Here is a 24,659-nt window from a genome sequence, read left to right on the forward strand (position 1 = left end):
AAATTTGAAGCTCATTCTTTGAAAGCAACAGTAAAAGAGATTTTTTTTAAAAAAAAATATGTCTTAGGGTTATTGCAATATCTGGTGGGATAACACATGGAGAGCACCTAGGATTGTGTGAGTTCCTCCCACCACAACTCCTTCCCTTCCCATTTTATTCCCACTTCCATGATGGAGGTGGGAAACCACAGGCAAATGTCTACTAGGGTCTTGACTTTTTTCTGGACTGGTGATATGGACAGGCCATACACAGTCTCTACCTTATGAAGCTTCTAGACTAACTCTCTCATGAAATGCACCATATGCATGCTTATTTCCTCAGACACTAAAGTACGTTTCCAGCATCCAAATGGAAAGCTAGGAAATGTGATTAGGATGTGTCTTGGAGCTGGAGCCATGTTCATCATTTTCTTACTCCCCACCACTACCAACCACCCCTCCTCCTATACACACACTACGGGGCCCCCACCTCCAGCTGATAATCCCTGACCCTCCTGACTGGTTTAGATCGCCCCCTTCTGTGCTTCCCATAGCACCCTGACCTCCCTCTTCTCCAAATCATTACTTTGGATTGGATTTACTAGTTTATGAATTGGTCTTTCCACTAGATCCTACAATCAGTAAAAGAAGAAGTTATATCTTCTTTATTGTATTCCTAGAAGCTGTCTCATGCCTGGTACAGGGTGGGTGTTAACCAACATTATTTGAATGAATGAATAAATTTGATCAATTAATTCCTTCATAATGACTTTTGAGTTCTCACTGCAAGTTGATGAATTTGTTAGGCCATGTGCCTGGGGCTCCACTCAATCCTTATAGATGTTTTTTAATGGACAAGGAATTCTTCATTATGAAATTGGCATGTGATTTACATCTACCTACAATCTTAAAGCACTCATAGAGCCCCATGGAAATTCAAATGAACAAGCCACAAATTGAATTATCAGCTCCTAATTAAGCAGATGTTGACTTTCATTAATACTGGTAAAATATATCCCAGAAGTTAATTAATAGCTTGAGAAGGCAAGGTATTCTGAGGTATGTTCAGAAGAGTTTCCAAGTCTCATATATGCTTCTATAGTTGCTTACCTTGCAATAACCAATGAGTTGGCAAGCTAATTTACTAAAAAAAGAACAGAATGAACTCAAATTTCCTTCATCTTTTGGAAGGACTCCAGAGTTGCCAGTGTCCTTACTTGCCCCTGAGATATCTAAAAACTTTGATCCTAGGAGGTTCTTTTTAAAGATGAGGAGTGATTCTTGGTCTGTTGATTTTTATATAACATCTCTATCATCAAACACATTTCAAAATAATGACTTGGAAGCAACATCTTTCTTTGGTAGGAAAACATCCTTCCAGCCCATCCTCCTGTTGGGTCCACTTAAGTCTTTTCTCTTTGTGTAGTAGGGTGAATAGAAGCAAATCACGATTCAAAACTACAGTTTACCAACCTTCCTTTCTCTTGATCAGCAAAATTTCCCTTCACACCCACCACCCAGCCCCTGCCGATGCTGAGAGGCACTCCAGAAGGCAGTAAGAGGGCACATATGTTTGCTTTCTGAATTGAAGTAGGATTTCATTTGTTTTACAATTGCCAAGTTACCAAAAAAAGAGAGAAAGCCTTCTCAGTTCAGTAATAAGGCTGCACACAAGAAAGGCAAATGTGAGGCAGGAATTGGGGAACAACATGGGTTATCTACAGAGATTCCAGGGTCCTTTTAATCCAGAGATTGTAGCAAGCTGTCTACATAACGTATTGTTTGAATCAGATTTCCTATTTCATTCTATGGTTCCCCATCTCTTCTCTCCCATATGCCAAGGTTCTAGTTCAAATAATTTGAGTCCCCCCCTCCAAAAAAAAAAATACCAGGGAATCTACCTACATAATACTTCAGGGTGCCCTGGCTGGTTTGGCTCAGTAGATATTGTGTTGGCCTGAGAACTGAAGGGTCCCAGGTTCAATTCCAGGCAAGGGCGCATGCCTGGGTTGCGGGCTCAGTCCCCAGTGGGGGGGGGGGGGGGGGGGGGAGGCGTGCAGGAGGCAGCTGATCAATGATTTTCTCTCATCATTGATGTTTCTATCTCTCTCCCTCTCCCTTCCTCTCTGAAATCAATAAAAATAAAAATATTAAAACAAAACAAAAACAAAAACTTCAGGGTTTCAGAGCCGCCCAAGTTCCTGACAGGAAGTAACCAACGAGCCCTCCAGAAGCTCCTGTCAGCAGTGCCATGATTCTATATGAGGTCCCTCCCAAGCTACCTTCTCTGGCCTAAGCAGGCGGAATAGGAGGAAGAGCAGGAAGCCCTCAGCCAACCTGAAATATCAGCCCCAACCACCCACCCCTTCTCCTTTTCTTCTCTGCTCGCTCCACCTCTCTGCCCCCTCATACTTCCCCCCTCCCTAATTTTCTCCATGTGTTCCTCATAGCCTTCTTTTAGGAGCAGAAATAGAATATTGGGGACTAGCTATATTATCATTACAGCGGCTATAATGATAAGAAATATTAATCATGCTCTGTTAACCATGATTGTTCTGTTGTGATTAGAGAAAGCACATTCTAACGTGGCTGGGAGTCCTATGCCCTGGGACATATGAACTAACAGAACGCAGTCCATCCTCCTTCGAGGAGAACTGCCTGTCATTATGGAAGGATTTACAACCTCGTGGCTGAAATAAATGTAGTCCCGGAGGCACCCACCCTTTGCAACCCCCAGCCCCTATTGCCTGTAATCTGGTCCTGGAGGCACCAGGAGGCACCCGCCCTCTCTGACCTCTCAGCCCGCATTGCCTGTAACCTGTAACCATTATACCCTGCCTACTTTCCCATGCCTGTAATTCTCACTTTCCCTTCTACCCAATATAAGCAGCTGGCTGATGGGGAGGGGCAGAGCAGATTTTTGTGGGTGACCTGCTGCTCTCCCATACAGCCGGCATTACTGGTATAAACGCTCAAGTATGTTTCAGCCCTGTCTCTGCTTAATTGGCTCAGGTAGTAACAGGCAGCCCGGACCCCTTGGTTGTCTGGTTACACTTCTTCCCTTCCCTCTCCTTAAGCATCCACTGGAAGTTAACTGTAATTCCCCCCCCCCCACCCCCCCACCCACCCCAGAGCAGAGAGAGGGTTTGCCTGGAGGAGCTGCAAAGGCAAAGTCCAAACCTGCCAGCTCCTCTCTCCCCACTCCCCTCTCCCCCCTCTCCCCTCCTCAGGCTGGCCCCAGAAGAGGCAAAGGAGTCTGCCTCTCCTTGCACTAACTGGCCCTTATTCTGCCTGAGCCGCAGCGAACAGTGCGCTCCAGAGGTGTGACCCTTTGTCCACACCTCCAAACCCCGGCCAGGTTTATAGCGTGGACAGCGCTGCCCTCTAGCGTCCCCAACCCGGAGCCCTGAGGGCGCCATCAGCTCCAGAATTTCTCGTTCACAGTCCAGGCAGGACCTGAGCTGCTCGGAGCTGCGACCTCCAGGTCTCCTCCACCACCGCCGCCTCCCTGCACCCGACCCACCTTTTCATCACGCCCGCCCCTTCTCCGCTCCGTGGTGCGCGGGGCAGCGGCAGCCCGTGCGCTGATTTAATAGCCCGGCGCGCGCTGCTGCTGCTCTTCCCCGCGCTCGCCTCCCGCAGCCGGGCGCCCGGACTTGGCGGAGCGCAGCGCCCGCCGCCCCGTGCGCCCCGCTCGCTCGGTCTGGCCGCAGCCCAGGGGCACCGGCGCGGGCACAGGACGCTGGAGGGGACCGTACCCCGGGACTCAGCGTACCCCACCGCCGGGTGTTGCAAGAAAAAGGAGCGGGTTCCGAGAGAGACTCCGGGAGCCAGCGGGACGCCCCAGTTCTCCCAGTCGACGCGGCTGCTCGCACCGTCCGTCCACCAGGTGAGGGGCGCGCGCCCGACCCCGCCGACCTCGGCTTCCCGGCTCTCCCACACCCCCCACCCCAGACCAGGGGCTCGCGGTCTGCCCGGGGTATTTTTGCTCTCAGGCACACAGGCGACGGGATTGGGGCAGGGGGCGGGGAACTATGGGGGTCGCCTGGGCATGGTGCCTGGTGCCTGCCCCCTGGGCCTCTTAATAAGGAACGCATTTCTCGGTCAAGCTCCCTCCCCCTCCCCCCAACCGTGGGAATTTGAATGTCGACATTGTATATAACTGTGGTTTATGAATTATATCCTGCTTCCTTGCGAAAGGAGTTGAAGAGGCTTAAAAATGAAATCAACGGGAAAGGGGTTCTAGGAGGAAAAACTTGAGTGGAAATCACGCGGAGGGGGGTGGGCGGGGTGGCTGTGCTTCGGAACCCTCTGGGGGAGGAGGCGATTTCAAAGCCAAAGCTCATGGAAACCTCTGATTGGCAAGGATGGCAGGGCTGCTCCAGCCCTCACACAATAATGGTGTGCTTAGTCCTGCAAAGAAAACACTCTGGTGGGGAAGTGACGGGGCTGACTCGTTTCCTTCAGTTACAAAATAAAGCTTGGGAGTGCACGTGAAGAAGGGAAGTTTTGTCTTAAGCGATTTCCACTCGAGGAAATACTGCAAGGTGGGAGACTACTCCCCTTGCTAGTGAAAGCGAAAGGGAATGGAGGCTAAATGGAAGTGGGTTCTGCCATCAGGGGATCATAGATGGTTTCGCATTCTTCAAATAGACTTTGTATGTTTCTGCCTGCGCCCAGTTTTGGAGAGGACCTTCTTTTCAACCCAGCCCTGCTTGTCCTTGGGTTAGAAGGATGAGGTCGAGGGTGTCAGCATCCCAGGGAGCTTCTTCCTAACCTTCCTCATTGTCCTTCCCCGCCTCCTGCACCAAATCTGAGTCCCGCGGGGAATAATAGATGGACAAATGGGTTGGAGGAGGGTGTTTGCCCCCAATTATTCGGAGTTCTCCTACCATTCGTCTTTTACCCTTAGCTCCAAGCAGTATATCCTCCTGCTCTGAACTTGACATTGCTCCAGAATACATATTTGCCAATAGTTACACATTCAGACGTGACCTTAAACACCAGGGTGGGCCTGTGAGACTGGGGCTTTCCTGAGTTAACCTTGTTCCTGGTGCAGCAAGTAGGGGCCGGGGTGTGACTCCCTGTGCTGCCATTTCCATGGGGAGCATCTTTGAAATCCCTTTGAAAGACATATTTCAAATAAAAGAGGAGATTATGAGCCAGCCTTTCTCTTGTGGGTGCACTTGTATTCCTGCTGAATTAAATGACATGACCCTGTCTTCCACAAATAAACAAGTGGAGGCATTTGAGGCCCACTTAGCAATTTCAGAAAGTATGCCTGCCTGTCTTTTTCCTCCCTTCACAACTTTAGCCCCCAGACAACAGATCTCTGAAAATGAAGTGGGCCACCTAAGTGGGATTCAGCTCCATTTCTGTATCATGTTTAAAGCCAAGTATGTTACTTGTTTCTGAAATGGCATAGCACCCCCACAACGAATCATTTTGCTGCCGAGAGGTGGGAGAAGTGCTTTTGCTCAGGTATTTCATCACTAGGAGAGAGCTATTCAGAGAAACTCCTTTAAATCCTGATTCATCATTGTTGATAGAACTTAACGATTATGTCATCATCACCCGATATGGGCTGTTGAAGCCCAAGGATTGCTGTATAAATTGAGACTTGTGATGCTAGAGCTGGAAAGGAGCTCAAAAAATAATGCAGTCAAGACTGGTCCTCAGCGAATTGGTATAATCATGCCTACATATCCCTTTAAGTGGTCATTGTTTCTCTCAGGAAGATTTCCAGGGATGAAGACTTCACAGATGGTTATTATATCAAAAAGCATTCAAATTAACCATTTATTACCACCAGCTGGCAAGTTTTAAATGCTACAGAAATCGACATCACAAGCGTAGTAAACTCAAGTTTTCATTCTTTTCTCTTCTCCTGCCGTTAACAGCGGCTTTACAGAGTTCTCTTCCTAGACCAAGTGCTTCTGGGGATCCTCCTGGACACGCCAGTTCCTTGGGCATGTGTTGAGATGGGAGTCATAGCCTCCCTTGCATCTCACCCTGATATCACCTTTGCTAGCGATTGTGGTATCTTTTCCAAACATTTGCTCCCATTTCTTTTTATTGAAGCCCGGTCAGCATTGATCATGTAAATGAATTTCTTTGGAGGAAAATCACCACGTTAGGATTTCCCAGAGAGGGTATTTAGGAAGAGACAACATCCAGGACACATCTCTAGCCCAGGTGGCACTGGAGTATGTTCCCACTCCCTGCTGCTTGATGAGGTTATTATTAGAGAGCCAAGTGAGATGCATCACTAGCAGCACCCCATCCCCACCTGCTCAGGCTCCTCTCTGTCAACATATTCTACCACCACCACCACCACCACCACCACCACCACCAAAGCTTCAGAGTTAAAGTGGATCCCTGTTCAGAAACCTCAGGCCCTGGCACGTTAGGTCATCGTCTCATTATTCAAACATCCTGTTCCCTACTTCTCACCTTTACACTCAGGTCGGTTATTTTTCCATGTTTCTGTGGTCCTTGGAATTTTATTTCTATGCTACCATTTAAAACATCTAAATCTACTACTTTAATAGGGGAAGGCCTTCCCTCTATTTCTATTGGCTCATTTACATAAAAAGCTTGAGGCTGCTCAAGAGGTGAATTTCAACCAAGTAGGGATTTATTATTCATACCATATGTTATCAAGGCCATCTTTCAGGACAGAGGTGAATCTGGACATCTCATGCCTTAGGCTTCTTTCTTCTCTGCCTCCCATATGTTTATGCATGTGAAATTATATGAAAATAAACTCCAGGGAAACACAGACGATGAGTATGCTAAATGGGGGAGGGGAGGATGGATGGACAGGGAAGAGAAAAGAGGGCAATGGAGCAGTGGGCAGTGGGCCGCTGACTTCTTTGTTTCCTCCTCCCTGAGTCATTTTCTGGAACCAGCATTGTGGGCCCTAAAGCTTGGGGCCCAGGTGAGTCAACTTACCAAAGTTCATCTTCCTGGGAATAAAAGGATGTTCATCAGTATCCAATCTACTTTTTATGACTTGGTATACCTTTCCACTTTTTGGAATTAAGAGACCGAGAGCAAGAATTTATAAAGATCATTCAGTCCATTGGTATATTCCTGAATCACAACAAATTGGTAAAATCCTTGAGAATTCTAATACAGTTTAATTCTAATTTTATTAGTTCTTTCTTTTGGGGGTAAGGGGGTCTCACCCACTATGGATTACTAATCACCTGGTTCACTGTGGTCCTTGTCTTAACAGATGTCAGTACTTTTTTTCATGATTGTATTCCCCTAAGACATGTGAAATGAAAAATCTATAGCCTACATAAAAATCTATGTATAATAGGTTCATTGTTAGAGCTCTCTCCTGTTGGTTAGTTCTCAACGCATTCAGTTGTAGGATTAGGAAGACAAACTCCTTTAGAAGAACCTGTGAAAGCCCAATCTGGATCATTTTAAACTGCAAATTATATGAGGAATGAGTATCTCAAGATTTTGGTTATCAGTACAGACCAGATGGAAGGTCTTTATGAAAATCTGACATGAGAAGAAAATAATTTTTATAGCAAAAAGATAAAATTTTAAAAAATAGAAACCAGTAGCAGCAGCAGCTTAAACTCCCAGATCCTTCTATGACCCATCTACCTAAAATGCCCAAGTAAAGCAAAAACAGACCCCTTAGCTGCAGCTGCTCTTTAACCCCCTTATTAGATAATCAGCTGGCATGTCCTGATATTTCCATGGGATTTGAGAAGGATCTGACTTGAGGTTAAAGTAGGGTTTTGTTGGGACAGTTCCCCCAAGAAAGTCAAATCTGTGTCAAGCTTTGTATTCTTGGGAATCAAAGACAAGCCAGAGAATCATTGAGAAGTAAACTGCACCAAATGGATAGTGAGATTGATAAGCAATACCTTCTCAAAAGTGCCTTCAGCTACAATACCCTAATGATGTTCAGAGTTATCGTAAGTCCATTCATCTGCACTGGGAGGAGGGGGACGGGAGGAAGGAACTAACATATGAGGAGTGTCTGCTGTGCTTCAGGACCTGTGGTAAGAACTGCACATGTACTCTTTTATTTAATCCTCGCAAAAGCACTGCAGGGTAAGTATTACCAGCCCCACAACTTATTGATTCATTAAAACCCTGTATTTTTCATCCAAACTCCTGACCTGCCATCCTTTTCAGGGAGCTACTAACAAGCCAGAGTGAGTGAAGTGAGGGCACACAGAGGATTAGCTAAAGAAAAGGTTTAAGAAGTGAGCTGCTCATAGAGGAGATCCTGTGAATTTGGACTTTACCCTGAAAACCTCCAGGAATCATTTTAAAATGTATATATTAAGAACAATGTACATACAGGAAAATGTGCAAATCAGAAGTGTTAAGCTCAGCAACTTTTCCAAAATTGAGCACACCAGCAAGATAAGAAATGGAACATCCCCACTACACAAGCTCCCTTCCTGTCCCCACCCAGTCAGGACTGCATCCTCCTCCCTAGATGTCACCACGACCTGCATTTCAACATCCTAGACTATTTTGAGTTTTTTAATCACATAAGTTGTACAGGATGATCTCTTTTGTGATTTAGCTCAATGTTCTACTCATAAGATTCATTTATGTGTATGGTTTGGCCAGTAGCTCATTCATTCGTTGTTGTTGTAATATGGCGTTGTATTGTACAAAGGTGCCACCGTTTCATTATCCATTCTGCTATTGATGGATATTTGAGGTGTTTCCAGGTTTCTGCTATAATAAATAATGCTTCATTATAGTATTTTAAGCTGTTGCCCAAAATAATTAGTTTGGTGTTATAGAGAGCTCACCCTGGCTGCAATATGGAGTGGAAGGGAATGGGTCTGGAGGAGGCAGGTACCATGAGAGCCCAAACTAGGCAATAGCAATAGACATGGAGAGAGGGAAATGGAAACAAGATGAACTGAGGCTGTAGGGGAAGAAGGAAAGGATGACATGCAGAGAGTAAATGGATGCAAGGAGTGAAGGAATGTATGGAATGCAGGACAATTCCCAGGTTTCTAGACCTGGTAAATAATGTTTTCTTTCACCAAAAACAGAACAGGAAAATGAATAAGAACATATTTGTTGGATCTCAGAAGATTAAAAGAGCCTGGCCAGTGTGGTCAGTGGTTGAGTGTTGACCTATGAACCAGGAGGTCAGGGTTTGATTCCCAGTCAGGGCACTTGCCTGGATTGCAGGCTCTATCCTCAGTACGGGGCATGCAGGAGGCAGCCAATCAATTATTCTCTCTCACCATTGATGTTTCTAGCTCCCTTTCCCTTCCTCTCTTTGAAATCAATAAAAAAAAATTTTTTTAAAAAAGGAGGTTAGCCTTAACCGGTTTGGCTCAGTGGATAGAGCGTTGGCCTGCAGACTCAAGGGTCCCAGGTTTGATTCAGGTCAAGGGCATGTACCTTGGTTGCAGGCACATCCCCAGTAGGGGGTGTGCAGGAGGCAGCTGATCGATGTTTCTCTCTCATCGATGTTTCTGACTCTCTATCCCTCTCCCTTCCTCTCTGTAAAAAAATCAATAAAATATATATTTTTTAAAAAAGGAAGTTAAAAGAATTGCCCAAGATGACTCCAAATCTGTGTTTCTGTTGCAAAGCACGTTGTTTCTCCCCTGTCTCCCACCATGCCCCTTCCTCCTGCAACAGCACCCTCACACCCCCAATTTGTAATGGGTAGTCACCTAAGAAGGAACAACAACTACTACTTCACATTTCCTGAACTGTCGACCTATGAATCATTTGCTTTTCCTTTCAATTTTGTCTCCTTTTAGCAACATAATCACAAGAAAAGAAGGAGATGATGATGAATCAGCTAAAACTTTTTTTTTTTTTTTTTTACCTTTTAAGACTACAAGACAGAATTCAGGACAAGAGACTGGAAATAAAGGAAATAGCATGTAGACGGCCTTGTGCTGTTCTGGTTGGTTGGTCAGGAGGACAGACCCAGTTAAGAAACATGCAGGGAGGCAGGTTCCAACACTTCTGGAAGGACTTTCTACACCAGCGGTTCTCAACCTGTGGGTCGCGACCCCTTTGGGGGTCGAACGACCCTTTCACAGGGGTCGCCTAAGACCATTGGAAAACACATATATAATTACATATTGTTTTTGTGATGAATCACTATACTTTAATTATGTTCAATTTGTAACAATGAAATTGGGAGTCACCACAACATGAGGAACTGTATTAAAGGGTCGGGGCATTAGGAAGGCTGAGAACCACTGGTCTACACTCTCCGAAAATGCCCTTAGGCTGCCTGGGAGGTGTGGCCTCGGCGTCCCTGGGAAGTGCAGTGTCTTTGGGGGCACGTCACAGGTTGGGTTCTCCTTACTCTGAGAGAAACATACTCCACAGTGGGACTTACTGTGCAGGATGTTTATTAGGGAATGCCCTTGGGAGCCACACTGGAGGAAGGGAAGGAGGCAGGATTGGTCAGAGGGAGAAGTTGAGCTGCAAAGTGGACCCAGCAACAGGCTCACCACCATGGTGGTGGTGGTGGTGGTGGTGGTATGTGTCTGAGTTAAAATAATGCAGCAGAGTTGTCCCAAACTAGGTCAAAAAGATTGGGCTTTTCAACTGCTTCCAGCATCAGGAAGTGAATGCAGGCTGCGCGGGACTGTCATGATCTTGGGGGAGGCACTTCTCTGCCACTGAGGACATCCTTAAAGGGCGGACAGTTGAAGGCTATCTTGACCCAATCCCAGAAGCTGGGCTGCAAGCCCTTTCTTTCTTCTTTATTTTGTGACATGTACTTTTTTAAAATTATTAAATGCATTGGGGTGACTTTGGTTAACAAGGTTATATAGGTTTCAAGTGTGCAGTTGCCCTTTTTTGAGGAAAGATCTGGGTAGCATGTCTGTTCCATCCCAGGACATTTTTATATGGATTTCAGCGGCAGAGGACTAAACCAGATAACTATCCAGGCTCCTTCCAACTCTGAGATCTGCATTGACTTATTTCATTATACCAAGGTTTCCAAGCCATTGAGAATTTACAAATTGTTATAAGTAATTTGCCTTTCATCTCTCCTCCCTTCCATTTCAGCAAGTGACTATACCACTCAAAGCGGATGGGTGGCAAGACCCCTTATAATAAACATGCGTGGCTCCTTGATGCAGAATTTCTCATATGAAGGTAGAGAGGGTACACTGCCAACTGTCTTCAGAAGGAATTTTTAGATGATCACAAAGGGACTGTGTGTGTGTCTGTGTGTTGGTAATGCCTGTATTTAATGCTTTAAAAAGAGTTTACTTTAAACTGCTCCATTATGATTGGGCCTGCACTACAACTGAAATATACCTGAAAAACTGCTCCTAAAAAAACCTCTCCTTACTATCTCAGCCTATTCGACTCAGTAACACAGTGCCCTGCAAAGGGATTTTGTGCTGTACACTTTTGACAAAGGACTGGCTGATACTTGCCAACCCGAAGGACCTCTCAGCAGATCCTGCTGGGAAACCCTATTCTCACAGTAGACACAGCAGCCCCCGAACTGGAGACGCTTTCTCTGGCCTTGGGATTCATTCCATCTTTGCCTTCAGTTCTGGGGGTGCTACTCCGGCTCCCCCACAACTGCAGGTAGTGGATCCCTACCAAGAGCCACACCACAAAATTTTAATGGCTGATCCCAGCTCCATTCTTGAGCATTGTTTGCTTTTTCTCCCATATTTGGTCTTCTTTCAGAAATAGTGTCAGCGTCTGCAGAACGTTACTATAAAAGAAACATGGTCTTTTAAGAAAATGTCACTGGTTGGGGGGCTTGTTGTGTTAGTTTTCTGTAATTTTTACTTCAGTTCTGCAGTTTGCTTCTATCGGTTGTAATCTTATGCTCCCCTCACTTTGTTCTTATCGCCTAAAGTAAATTCTGTAATTGTTCTGTGCTCAGCGCTGCCATCGCTAAAATGTGAGTGACAATTTCTGCCTGTAGACATACTATGAGGAATAAAGAACAGGTAGTGCAACATGGGCTGTGAGGAAATGTTTGTATTATTACAATTATTATCTTTATCATTATTCTTGTGTGGTAGAAATAACGTGAATCTAGGTGAAGAATGTGATGCTGGCCTTGCAGAAAATAGAGAGATGGGTCCAGGCTGAGTTCCACTGCCCTGAACCCTATCGGCAGGAACTTTTTTTATTATTATTATTATTATTATTATTATTTTAAATTTTATTGTTTAAGGTATTACAAATAGTAGTACATATGTCTCTTCTCCCCCACTCCAACCCCCACCCACTGACCTCCCTCCGGCCTCCCCTACCCCTTGCCACTTGCCCTCGTCCCCTCGCCCCCAGTGTCTTGCGTCTGTTGGTTGTGCTTGTAAGCGTGCATACAAGTCCTTCGGTTGATCTCTTACCCCTCCAAACCTCCCCTACCTTCCCGCTGTAGTTTGACAGTCTGTCCGATGCTTCTTTGCCTCTGGCTATTTTTGTTCAACAGTTTGTAATGTTCTTTATTATCCATAAATGAGTGAGATCATGTGGAATTTACTTTTCACTGACTGGCTTATTTCACTTAGCATAATGCTCTCCAGTTCCATCCATGCTGTTGAAAATGGTAAGAATTCTTTCTTTTTTACAGCAGCATGGTATTCCATTGTGTAGATGTAACACAGTTTTCTAATCCATTCATCTGGCAGGAACTTTTCTCTTTTATTTGCTAAATGTTGCCTCTGATCAGGTATGTTCTCAAGCCCCAGAGAATGCCCTTGAGTGCTACTTTCTCCAACCACTGAATCTACACACTGGATTTATTCACATCCCTCCTTTAGAGATGCAGGAGAAGAAACCAACTGGAGTTCCAATTGTTCTGCACCCAAAAAGTCACAATTTCTGCATGCTCTGTAGTGGTGCCTCTCAAACCTTTGTGTGCAGAAGAAACACCTGGAAAGCATGCTAAACCTTAGGTTCCTGGTCCTCACCCACAAAGCTGATTGTCAGTAGGGTAGTGTGAGGCCAAGAATTTACACTGTTCACGAACTCCTAGGTAATGCTGATGCTGCTAGTCTGCAAACCACATTGTGGGGGGCACAGATCTGCGGGGGTCAGCATGACATACAAAACTTGACTGGGTCAAGGCAGCCTTCATGGGGAAAGCAAACTGCCTTTCAAAGTGAGCAAGAATTCACATCGATAAGCCAATCAGTGCTCCTCTCAAAGGCTGTCAGAAGCTTATAAAATTCAATAGATAGCCATATTTAAAAAAACTAGCAAACTAGAAATAGAAGAAATAAATTTCTTAATAAACTAGAAATTTCTTAATAAACTATAAAAACTAAAAAAAAAGTATACACACGGTGTCTATAGATTCAATTACATTTTGAAAATGAAATGTATTTTATTTCATTTATTAATTATTAATTATTTAATAATTAATTGGACAGACTGTCAAACTACAGCGGGAAGGTAGGGGAGGTTTGGAGGGGTAAGAGATCAACCGAAGGACTTGTATGCACGCTTATAAGCACAACCAACAGACGCAAGACACTGGGGGCGAGGGGACGAGGGCAAGTGGCAAGGGGTAGGGGAGGCCGGAGGGAGGTCAGTGGGTGGGGGTGGTGGGGGAGAAGAGACATATGTACTACTATTTGTAATACCTTAAACAATAAAATTTAAAATAATAATAATAATAATAATAAAAACACTGCCTTTATAATTATTTAATTAATAATAATAATAATAATAACACTGCCTTTATAATTATTTAAAGTGTGTATACATTTCTGGGACACCCTGTAGAACAGAACAGTTTTTCACAGTAAGAACATCTTTCTGAAACAATAGCTAACATCATGCTTATTGGTAAAGTACTATAAAGATGAAACAACCACCATTATTTAACACTCCTCTGAATGTTTTGATCAATGCACTAGACAGAAAGCAAACAAAAAAGTAACAAAAAGAAGAGAAAAAAAGAAAAGAAAAGAAAAGAAAGGTGTTAAAAATTTATACATTTTGGTCAGGCTGTATTATTATTATTTACAGATTATGGAAGGGATCATTGAGACTTGCCTCTTTTTTTTTTAATTTACTTTATTGTTGAAAGTATTATAGATGTCCCTCCCCCTGCCCCCTTGACCCCTTCCACCTAGCACCCCATCCCCATCACCACTCCCAGGCCTTCACCACACTATTATCTATATCCATGGGTTATGCATGTAGGCATATAAATTCTTTGGTTAATCTCTCCCCACTCACCCAACCCCACCTTCCCTCTGAGATTCCTCAGTCTGTTCCATGCTTCTATATCTCTGCATCTATTCTTAAGGCTGCCTACCACAATATGATAACATATGAGAAGCTGTTCGATGAGGGCTCAATTTAGTATCAGCTGCTCATAGTATTACCTCATAGTACTGTTCTTAGACTGGAATTAGATAATCTGGGTAACAGAAATCTGTAAAAGATAAATTTTCATGTAAAGCCAAGATTTTATTGTTGCTAAATCTAATTCCAAATTGCAAATGGTAATACAAGAACAGCAAACCGAAGATGAAGAGATCTGAGTTGTATACCTTGCTCTGTGTGTGACCTTGGAAAAACCATGGATTTGTTTCATGCCTTAGTTCTCTCCTAAGAGCAATGATGATAACAGCCTTTCCAGGATAAAATGAGCTAGTGGCACATAAAATTATGCTGAAACCTAAAAATTAAATGGTGATGATGATGATGATGATAATGATGGCAACAATAATAAAAAATCATATATTTCAGCTACTGCTTCTTGTTCCTTTGTTGACAATTGAACTAAACAGATGTGATTTTTATGTTTTTAAATATTTGTATCAAATTCTGCTACTTCCAGTTTTTACAGTAATTTCCTATGGCTCAATAGTACCTTGCATTGCACATCAGATATGTTGTCCTGAAAAGTGGATGAAAATAGAATTTTTGGAAACTAAACCATAATTAAAATGCACAGAGGGAGTTTCCATATATTTAGTGGAATTTTAAAATTCATGTGAGATAATGTAATTAGCATTTTTCTGATATAAATCATTATCTTTAATTAGCTTGAATTTTCTGACATATCAAGTGCTCTAGAATTGAGCACACCTGTGCAAATATTCTTCTAGTATATAATCAAGCCTTACAGTTATTAAAGAACTCACAGAACAACCTTTTGAAGTAGGCAAATATAACCAACTCTTGGTTATCTCAAAGAATGTTTTATGTTTCATTCTTGTTTTATCTACATTTCTCACTCTACTCTTACACAAATTTAACAAGTAAAGTTCAAAATCTTCTGTTCAACTACTTTAAGGTTTTTCCCCCTGATTATAAATGAATTACATATTCGTTGTAGAAAATATAGAAAAGTATATAGAATTGAATTAAAATTACTCAAAACCCTGCCACCAAGAGAGGGCTACTATACTTGATGTATTTCTAATCCCCACTCCCATAGTGCTGTTCATCTATATGGGCAGAAAATAGATCCTTCTTTTTAAATAAAATTAGAAGCATACTAAGTATTTTTTATCCAATTAACCTTTTTCAATTAACATTATATCTTCAATATTTTTACATATAATTAAAATATTCTTTAAAAACATTACTTCTAGCCCTGGCCAGTGTGGCTCAGTTAGTTGGGCATCCTCCCATACACCAAAAGGATCCTGGTTTGGTTCCCAGTCAGGGCACATGCCTGGGGTTGCTGGCTTGATCCCCTTAGTGGGCATACAGGAGGCAGCCAATTGATGTTTCCTTCTCACATCAATATTCTCTCTCTCTCTCTCTCTCTCTCTCTCTCTCTCTCTCTCCTTCTCCCCCTCTCCCTTCGTCTCTCTCTAAAAATAAAAAATAATCAAAGTAAATTTTTAAAACTTAGTTCTAATAAGTGTATAATATTGTGAGGATATACCATGATTTATTTAACCAATTATTACTATTGCATTTTTAGGTTGTCACCATTTTTTTCATACAGCATTAGAAAATTATAGTGTCAAAGGAAATTTTTTTACATAAGTCTTTGTCCTTCATTATTCCAATTATTTTAATAAAAATTCATTAGCAAAGGAGTTATTGAAGTCTCTAGGGGAAATTTAAGCTTGGTAATTTAAGTGTGGATAGAATTGATTTACACATCATAGCCTTTTCTTCCCCCTTCCCTCCCTTCCTTCATTTAGCAAAAATGTATAGGTTTTTAGTGCTGGAAATTGCTAAAGCAACAATCTAATTAGGGTGACCATCTGTCATTTTTTGCCTATCTAGCATCCATCCCCCTTCTGTGGCAATAATGCCCTGACTTTCCTTAAGGAGCCACACCTCTTCACTCTCAATCTATATGGTTCAGGTCAAATTGAATATACAGTTTGCTCCAATAGTTACAATGTAAACAAGACCAATCACAGCATCTTGTTCTCCCAGCCACTGTGGTTGGTTCAGTGATCCAGGTCAGACCAATCAGAATCACTGAAACTCAGCTTAGGGTTTACAAGTACCGACAAGGCCCTATACCAACACTGACTTTGGAGATTTGAGGATGTATTCCTGGAACTGCTGGGACCTGGTGTGCGGGCAGGGCCTCCTACAGATAAAAGCTTACGTGGAGGAAGATTCTTTTTGTTTTTAAATTGATTTCGAGAGAGAGGGAGAATTGAACCTACCACCTTTTGGTTTACAGGATACTGCTCCAACCAGCAGAGCCACCCAACCAGGGCAGAGAAAGATTCTTTTTTTTTTTTTTTTTAATATATTTTTATTGATTTTTTACAGAGAGGAAGGGAAAGGGGTAGAGAGTTAGAAACATCGATGAGAGAGAAACATTGATCAGCTGCCTCCTGCACACCCCCTACTGGGGATGTGCCCACAACCAAGGTACATGTCCTTGGCCGGAATCGAACCCAGGACCCTTCAGTCTGCAGGACGATGCTCTATCCACTGAGCCAAGAGAAAGATTCTTGATTGCACTGTTTGAATCTCTGGACCCACTGGTGCCTGATTTAGCATGAACATTGAAGTTTCCCAAGCAAATACATTCTCTTCTTTTGCAAAAGCCAATTTAAGAGAATTTCTGCCTTTGTGTTTGAAAAGATCATTATTAATCCAATGATCTTCCATTCTCAAATGATGAAAATGAGTTATGATTAAGATAGTGTAGGGAAGGCCTGGGGCAGGGGGCAGGGGCAGGCTAGAGGGGGTCAATGGGGAGGAGATATATGTAATACTTTCAACAATAAAGAATTTTTTAAAAAACAAAAGGTAGTGTAGGTACATACTTTAAAACTTTGAGTCGTGGTTAAAACAGATCTGGGGCTGAATCCTAGTCCCATCACTCATGTCACGTGGCCTTTCCCCACCTCAGCTCCCTTACCTCTACAATGAGGAGAATGCTAATACTTACCTCAAAAGAAGGGTTAGATAACTTAATATGTGAGAAGTGCTTAGAGCAGTGTCTCGCACCTCCTAGGTGTTATATAAGTGTGTCCCTGATGCCACCATTGTTATTTTAAAGGCAGAAAATGAAACACAGGAGGGTGAATTTCGCTCATGCAGAGATTTACTGGCCAAGCTAAAATTCAAACTTATGTCTCCTCTCTTCTCTGCTCAGTGGGCCTTTTCAACACTTAATCATGTCAGCGTCTTTATGACAGAGACTTAAGCATTAAGCTTTGAGAGGGTTTCTGTCCAAATATCTGTATATTTCTGTCAAAAGCATTTGCGGGATGTCTAGAGCCCACTAAATAGGTGTATGTTACTAGCAGTGACTAGATCCTATTGTTAGGACTGCAGGTTATAACTTAATAACAATATCTCTTATTATAATAAAGTTGAATTTATTGTTAACGTTATTTATTTTACTTTTTAATCCTCACCTGAGGATATTTTTTTTTCCCATTGATTTTCAGACAGAGTGGGAGGGAGGTATGGGGAGGAGAGAGAGAGAGAGAGAGAGAGAGAGAGACACACATGGACATGAGACACCTTGATTGGTTGCCTCCCGCACACACACCGACTGGGATCAGGGAATGAACCCGCAACTGAGGTACGAGGTACGTGCCCTTGACTTGGAATCAAACCTGCAACTCTCTGATTTGTGGGCTGATGCTCTAACTACTGAGCAACTCGCCAGGGTGTTAACTTTATTTTTAATTAAAATATATTTTATTATAATTTTTATAAATACAAGTGACTGAAAAATAAATACTTGGTACCTTTCCCAGCTATTTTAAATAAAATATACCTCCCCACTAAACCAGATGCTCTTGCGGAATGCTTAAATCATTCAGCATTCAGTTAGTGATCTCCCATTAGCTACTGAGCACTGGGTAGACGTGTTTGCTGGGGAGGCAGCTGGTCTCTCCCAAATGGAAATCAGATTTCATTGCGTCTGGTCAGAGAGAACGTGGCATATGGCAAATGAATACACAGCTGCCTGGTAAATTTTTCCACTGAGAATTAGTCTAATACCTAAATGCACATTGAATAAAACAGTATCTAAATAAGAATATTATATTTGAATTCCTCATCACTGTTAAAGAGTCAGGTCATTCCCTTCAATTATAACAAAGTCGCACTATCTAACTTTAAAAAGTACATGTTACCTAGTATTTAATGCCATACCATTCAAACCCTGCCGGCCTTTTAAATTCTATTGTTAAGTAATTTCAGGCAGTGCAGCTTATTAAAGCTTTCTGAAGGCCTTGGAGAGTTCTGATAGAAATGGAGGACATGGAAGAATGATAGTGTGGTGGGAAGGTCCATGGCTTTAGCAGGGGTGGGCAAACTTTTTGACTCGAGGGCCACAATGGAATCTTAAACTGGACCGGAGGGCCAGAACAAAAGCATGGATGGAGTGTTTGTGTGAACTCATATAAATTCAAAGTAAACATCATTACATAAAAGGGTACGGTCTTTTTTTTTTTTTTTTTTTTTAGTTTTATTCATTTCAAATGGGCCGGATCCAGCCCGCGGGCCGTAGTTTGCCCACGGCTGGCTTAGAGCTTTGGAAAGTCAGATCAACGTTCAAGTACATCCCTGCCATGTCTTGGCTGCCTGGAACAAAGCAAGTTGCTTATCTACCTCTGCCTTAGTTTCCACATGTGTAAAATGGTAGTAATAACATCATGCAATGAGGATGATAATACAAACCTCATAAGATTATTGGAATAAAAATGGGAAACTGCATACAGTGCTGTTAGCATAGCACCTGCTGCATAATAACGAGAGCTGCTTTGTCATTGATTCTAGAGTTTTGCTGAGTTATCTTTGTAGCCAAGGGACAATTATCAAACTTTTCTGGGCCTCAGTTTTGTCAGCTTCACCAGTAACTTGTATCAGATACTGTATAGAATACCTTTTAGGTTTCAAATGCTTTGACAATGCCCACAGGTGTTGGAGTATACCAAAAATCTGTAACGGTGTCCAAGTTGGGAGAACTTCTTAAACCTGTTGTTTCACAGTGAAATTGAGCTGCATTCATTCTCCAAGACTGATCAGTCTTCCCGGGTAAAACAGCAAGGTTCATCCATTCGTGACTTTGCAGCCAGCTGGTGCTCCGAGTTCTCAGCACTGGTTTGCGGAGGAAAGTTCAGTGCTTCCCTGCAGAACTGCCCTCGTCAGGATGCCTTTGCTAGTATTATTGACATTTTTTCAGATTCCGAAATGAAGCTTTATCATAATCAAAGGGCCTCCTGATGTTGACAACTCAGACAAAAGAAACCAATTCACATATGAACTTGGTGCCTGAGGAGCGCTAACATGGATTTTCTCTCCCAACTGTTTCGTTGGATACACTGTCTCTGTGTCTACACTGACCAAGCTAACCTGAAAATCTCCTTAGTGGCCTTTAACTTTGTACTTCACCAAAACAGCCTTGGAAGTATTTATGTTTTTCTTTTCATAAAGAGCTTTAACTTTTTTTTGCCTAGACTCCAAAGTAAGAAATTAAATAGCATGCTTTCAGCCTACACTCTGAAAGCCTCCAGATATCATCATTAAATCTAAATTGATAACTATTTTTTTCCTTAAAAGATACAACTTTTAAAACTAGTGTCATTTCCTAGGCGAATAACTATGGTGATATTCATATGGGCACTCTAGGGAAAAAGATGGGCTAGGGGAGCTCTAGCTGTTAAGCAGATTTTAAACTAATAATAATGACCCTCTTGTAGCAGTTATGTGTTAGCTGATGTTTATACTCACTTTTCAAAACAGAATTGTAGAACGATAAAGGATATATTCAAAACTCAGTTCATCAGAAGAATAAACAATAGGTATGTTTATTTAAATATATCCTGTAAGACTGAGAAAAATCTTTTTCTTCTAATAATATAAATGGAATTTTAGCGGCACACCATATCTTTGTTCCCCAGATTGACTACTGGCCTAAGTACACCAGAAAATAAAATAGAAACTGGATACAGCCAAGCACTGGCAATTATACTTTTATTTGATTGTTAGGAAACTCATAGCTGTCTTTTTGTTATGTGAATTTTTCTTAGGTGAGGCTCTCTTGATTACAAGAAACACATTCCCATTTTTGAATTAGCCTAATCTGAAGGGAATTTATTAGAACGTGCTAGGACATTTGATTAGAGAGAGACATTTGATAAGAGCCAGAGCGAGCTGCTAGGCGGTTATCAAGAACCTGGAACCCAGTGTGGATATGTCTCCCTTTCTCTCCTCCCTCTCTTTCCTACCTCCTCCCCACCCCTCCCTTCCCCTCTTATCCTCTCTCTGAATTAGCTTCCAATGCTTCTGCATGCCCATGGCCAAATGCAGGTGTTCCAAGCTCCTCAGTTTAGATGTCCAGATTGAAACAACTCAGCATCTCTTACTCACAGTTTCAAAGTTTTAGAAAAGAGACTGATTGGCCCAGTTGTAGTTAGGTGCCTACCCCTGGTCCAATCAACAGTGTCCAGGATGTGAGATTATGGAACCCAAACATGGTGACTGAGAATCTAGTCCCAGCAAGACGGGAACAGTGTGCAGAAAGAAAATAAAGAGGATATGGATTATAGATATACTCCCCCCAAAGTTGTCTATTCTTCCTTTTGACACACACACACACACACACACACACTACCTCTCTTTCCATTTATTAAGAGCTCTCTCTGCTATACATGATTCAACCATGTTACATTAAACTACACTCTCACCCCCCTCTTTCTAAAGGGCGCTAATCCAGTCACTCATATCTGGCAGCGGAAACAAAAAGTGCTGTCAATGGGCACCGCTTCTCAAAGTGAACAATTTCCCAATTAGTCCATTTTTTTCTCTAGATCACACTCCATTTTGTTCAGACAACACCCCTTTCCATCCTGCAATGCAGTGGTTAAATGGGAAAATTCGCTTACAAAACCACAAACACTCCCACTTAGAAAAAGGAGCAAAAAAACAAAAATCCTTTCTGTAGCACCGTACATTGGCTACCAGAGCAGAGAATAAATTGCATTCCACAGGACAAGGACTGCAAAGTGAAGAGTATAACATATTTTGTGAGCATCCACTGGTATTATGGTGGGTGGGATCCTTGTTTAATCAACTGTTTCTTCATAACATGATGCAAGTGAGCATATTCTCTCTATGTGCCACCTTACATGACTCAGCCCATCAGTTCCCCCTTCTCTCTGTCGCTCTGTTAATTGTAGCCTTCTCTGTTGACACAATTTCTCTCTTAGTCAAGATTCTTGGGTTGCAAGTAAAAGCATATACCCAAAATTTAATGACATAAAACAGCACCCTTTATTTAACTCAATTTTGGAGATAAGCTGGGTCATGTTTCTGCTCTGGTCCAGTCCAGCTGCTCTCTGTTGAGATTGCTCTGCTCTCAGCTGGCAGGTCACTGGCAAGCATGATGATCTAGTGTGTTCTCATATTTCTGGGGTAGGCAGGCTGTCTGTTAGTGTAGAGGGAGCAGGTGGGCATGTGGTTCTCAACATCCAGACACTAGACAAGGTGTTTTCAGTTGTGGCTGCTGAGAGCCCACCCTGTGGCAGGGGATGCTGTGGGATCCTTCTCAGAGGCACGTTCTGTCACGGCATGTACTGACAAAGCCTGTGTGTGAAAAAGACAAGTAAGTGCTCTATTACCAACTCAATAGCAGGCAAGTGCAACAAAAATTGAAGACAAGCTTGTCATTTTTTTATTCCTTCTGAATCTGAAGCACCTGTAAAAATCGTCTTTTAGAAGGTTTGTAAACAATATTTAATGGGAGTCAAATTTGGTCTGCAGCATTTTTTTAGTTTTATTATTTTTTTTTTCCTGTTTGTTTTGTTTTTATTATTATTATTATTATTATTTTTTTATTATTAGTTAAGGAATTACAAATGTGTCCTCATCCCCCCCTTTAACCCCCAACCTCCCCCCCACACACAAACTCGTGCTCCCATCCCCCCGTTGTCCATGTCCATTGGTTTGGCTTATATACATGTATACAAGTCCTTCTGTTGATCTCTTCCCCTTACCCCCGCCCTCCCCTACTTTCCTTCTAGGGATTGATAGCCTGATCGCTGTTTCTCAGACTTTGGGTCTGTCCTTTTTCATCAATCTATGTTTTTCTCTATAATCCACAAATGAGTGAGATCATGTGGTATTTATCTTTCTCTGACTGGCTTATTTCACTTAGCATAATGCTCTCCAGTTCCATCCATGCTGTTGCAAAAGGCAAGAGTTCCTTTTTTTTTACCGCAGCATAGTATTCCATTGTGTATATGTACCACAGTTTTCTAATCCACTCATCTGCTGATGGGCACTTAGGCTGTTTCCAAATCTTAGCTATGGTGAATTGTGCTGCTATGAACATAGGGGAGCATATATCCTTTCTAATTGGCGTTTCTGGTTTCTTGGGATATATTCCTAGGAGTGGGATCACAGGGTCAAATGGGAGTTCCATTTTTAGTCTTCTGAGGTAGCTCCATACTGTTCTCCACAGTGGCTGCACCAGTCTGCATTCCCACCAGCAGTGCAGAAGGGTTCCTTTTTCTCCACATCCTCTCCAACACTTGTTGTTTGTTGATTTGTTGATGATAGCCATTCTGACAGGTGTGAGATGATAACGCATTGTCGTTTTGATTTGCATCTCTCGTATAATTAGTGACTTTGAGCAGGTTTTCATATGTCTTTCTGCCTTCTGTATGTCCTCTTTCGAAAAGTGTCTATCTAGGTCCGTTGCCCATTTTTTTATTGGATTGTTTATCTTCCTTTTGTTAAGTTTCATGAGATCCCTGTATATGTTGGAAATTAAACCCTTATCGGTGGTATCATTGGTAAATATGTTCTCCCATGTAGTGGGTCTTCTTGTTGTTTTTTTGATGGTTTCCTTTGCTGTGCAAAAGCTTTTTATTTTGATGTAGTCCCATTTGTTTATTTTCTCTTTAGTTTCCATTGCCCTAGGAGCATTATCAGAGAAGAAATTTCTTCGGCATATGTTTGCGATTTCGCTGCCTGTGGATTCCTCTAGTATTTTTATGGTTTCCCGTCTTACGTTTAAATCTTTTATCCATTTTGAGTTTATTTTTGTGTATGGTGTGAGTTGGTGATCTAGTTTCATCCTTTTGCATGTATCTGTCCAATTTTCCCAACACCATTTATTGAAAAGACTGTCTTGACTCCATTGTATGCTCTTGCCTCCTTTGTCAAATATTAATTGGGCATAGTGGATTGGGTCAATTTCTGGGGTCTCTATTCTATTCCATTGATCTATATGTCTGTTCTTGTGCCAGTACCAAGCTGTTTTAAGAACAGTGGCTTTGTAATACAGTTTGATATCTGGTATTGAGATCCCACCTACTTTGTGTTTTCTCAGGATTGCTGCAGCTATTCGGGGTCTTTTTTTATTCCAGATGAATTTTTGGAACGTTCGTTCTAGATTTGTGAAATATGCCATTGGTAATTTAATGGGGATTGCATTGAATCTATAAATTGCTTTGGGTAGTATGGACATTTTGATGATGTTGATTCTACCAATCCATGAACACGGTATATTCTTCCATCTGTTTATGTCTTCCTCTGTCTCTTTTTTCAGTGTCCTGTAGTTTTCAGCATATAAGTCTTTTACCTCCTTAGTTAAGTTTATTCCTAGGTATTTTAATTTTTTTGGTGCAATGGTAAATGGGATTGCTTCTGTAGTTTCACTTTCTGTAAGTTCACTATTGGTGTAAAGAAATGCCATGGATTTCTTAGCATTAATTTTGTATCCTGCTACATTGCCGAATTCATTTATTAAGTCTAATAATTTTTTGATGGAGTCTTTAGGGTTCTGTATGTACAGTATCATGTCATCTGCAAATAAGGACAGTTTTACTTCTTCTTTTCCAATCTGGATGCCTGTTATTTCTTCTTCGTGTCTGATCGCAATGGCTAGTACTTCCAGTACTATGTTGAACAGGAGTGGTGAGAGGGGGCATCCCTGTCTTGTTCCTGTTTTTAGGGGGAATGGTTTTAGTTTTTGCCCATTGATTATGATGTTGGCTGTGGGTTTGTCATATATGGCTTTTATTATGTTGAGGTATGATCCCTCAATTCCTATCTTGCTGAGAGTTTTTATCAAGAAAGGGTGTTGGATTTTGTCAAATGCTTTTTCCGCATCAATTGATATGACTATGTGGTTTTTTTCTCTCAATTTGTTTATGTGATGTATCACGTTTATTGATTTGCGGATATTGTACCATCCTTGCATCCCTGGGATAAATCCTACTTGGTCATGGTGTATGATCTTTTTGATGTACTGC

At 42.1% G+C, this 24,659-nt stretch overlaps 1 protein-coding gene and 1 long non-coding RNA gene across 2 annotated transcripts in view; one reads left to right on the plus strand and one right to left on the minus strand.

Moving 5' to 3' along the window:
- Positions 1-3,679, minus strand: part of LOC308521163 — a 205,204-nt gene extending 201,525 nt beyond the window's left edge. Inside the window, exon 1 of the long non-coding RNA XR_013996141.1 lies at positions 3,503-3,679. This is a non-coding gene — a long non-coding RNA (uncharacterized lncRNA). The remainder of the gene's footprint in view (positions 1-3,502) is intronic.
- Positions 3,551-24,659, plus strand: part of HTR1E (5-hydroxytryptamine receptor 1E) — a 75,009-nt gene continuing 53,900 nt past the window's right edge. Inside the window, exon 1 of the mRNA XM_081094012.1 lies at positions 3,551-3,868. The gene's annotated coding sequence lies outside the window, so the exon portion shown is untranslated. The remainder of the gene's footprint in view (positions 3,869-24,659) is intronic.

Source organism: Myotis nattereri (assembly GCF_964212035.1).
Source record: "Myotis nattereri genome assembly, chromosome: 6".
NCBI classification, from domain to species: Eukaryota; Metazoa; Chordata; class Mammalia; order Chiroptera; family Vespertilionidae; genus Myotis; species Myotis nattereri.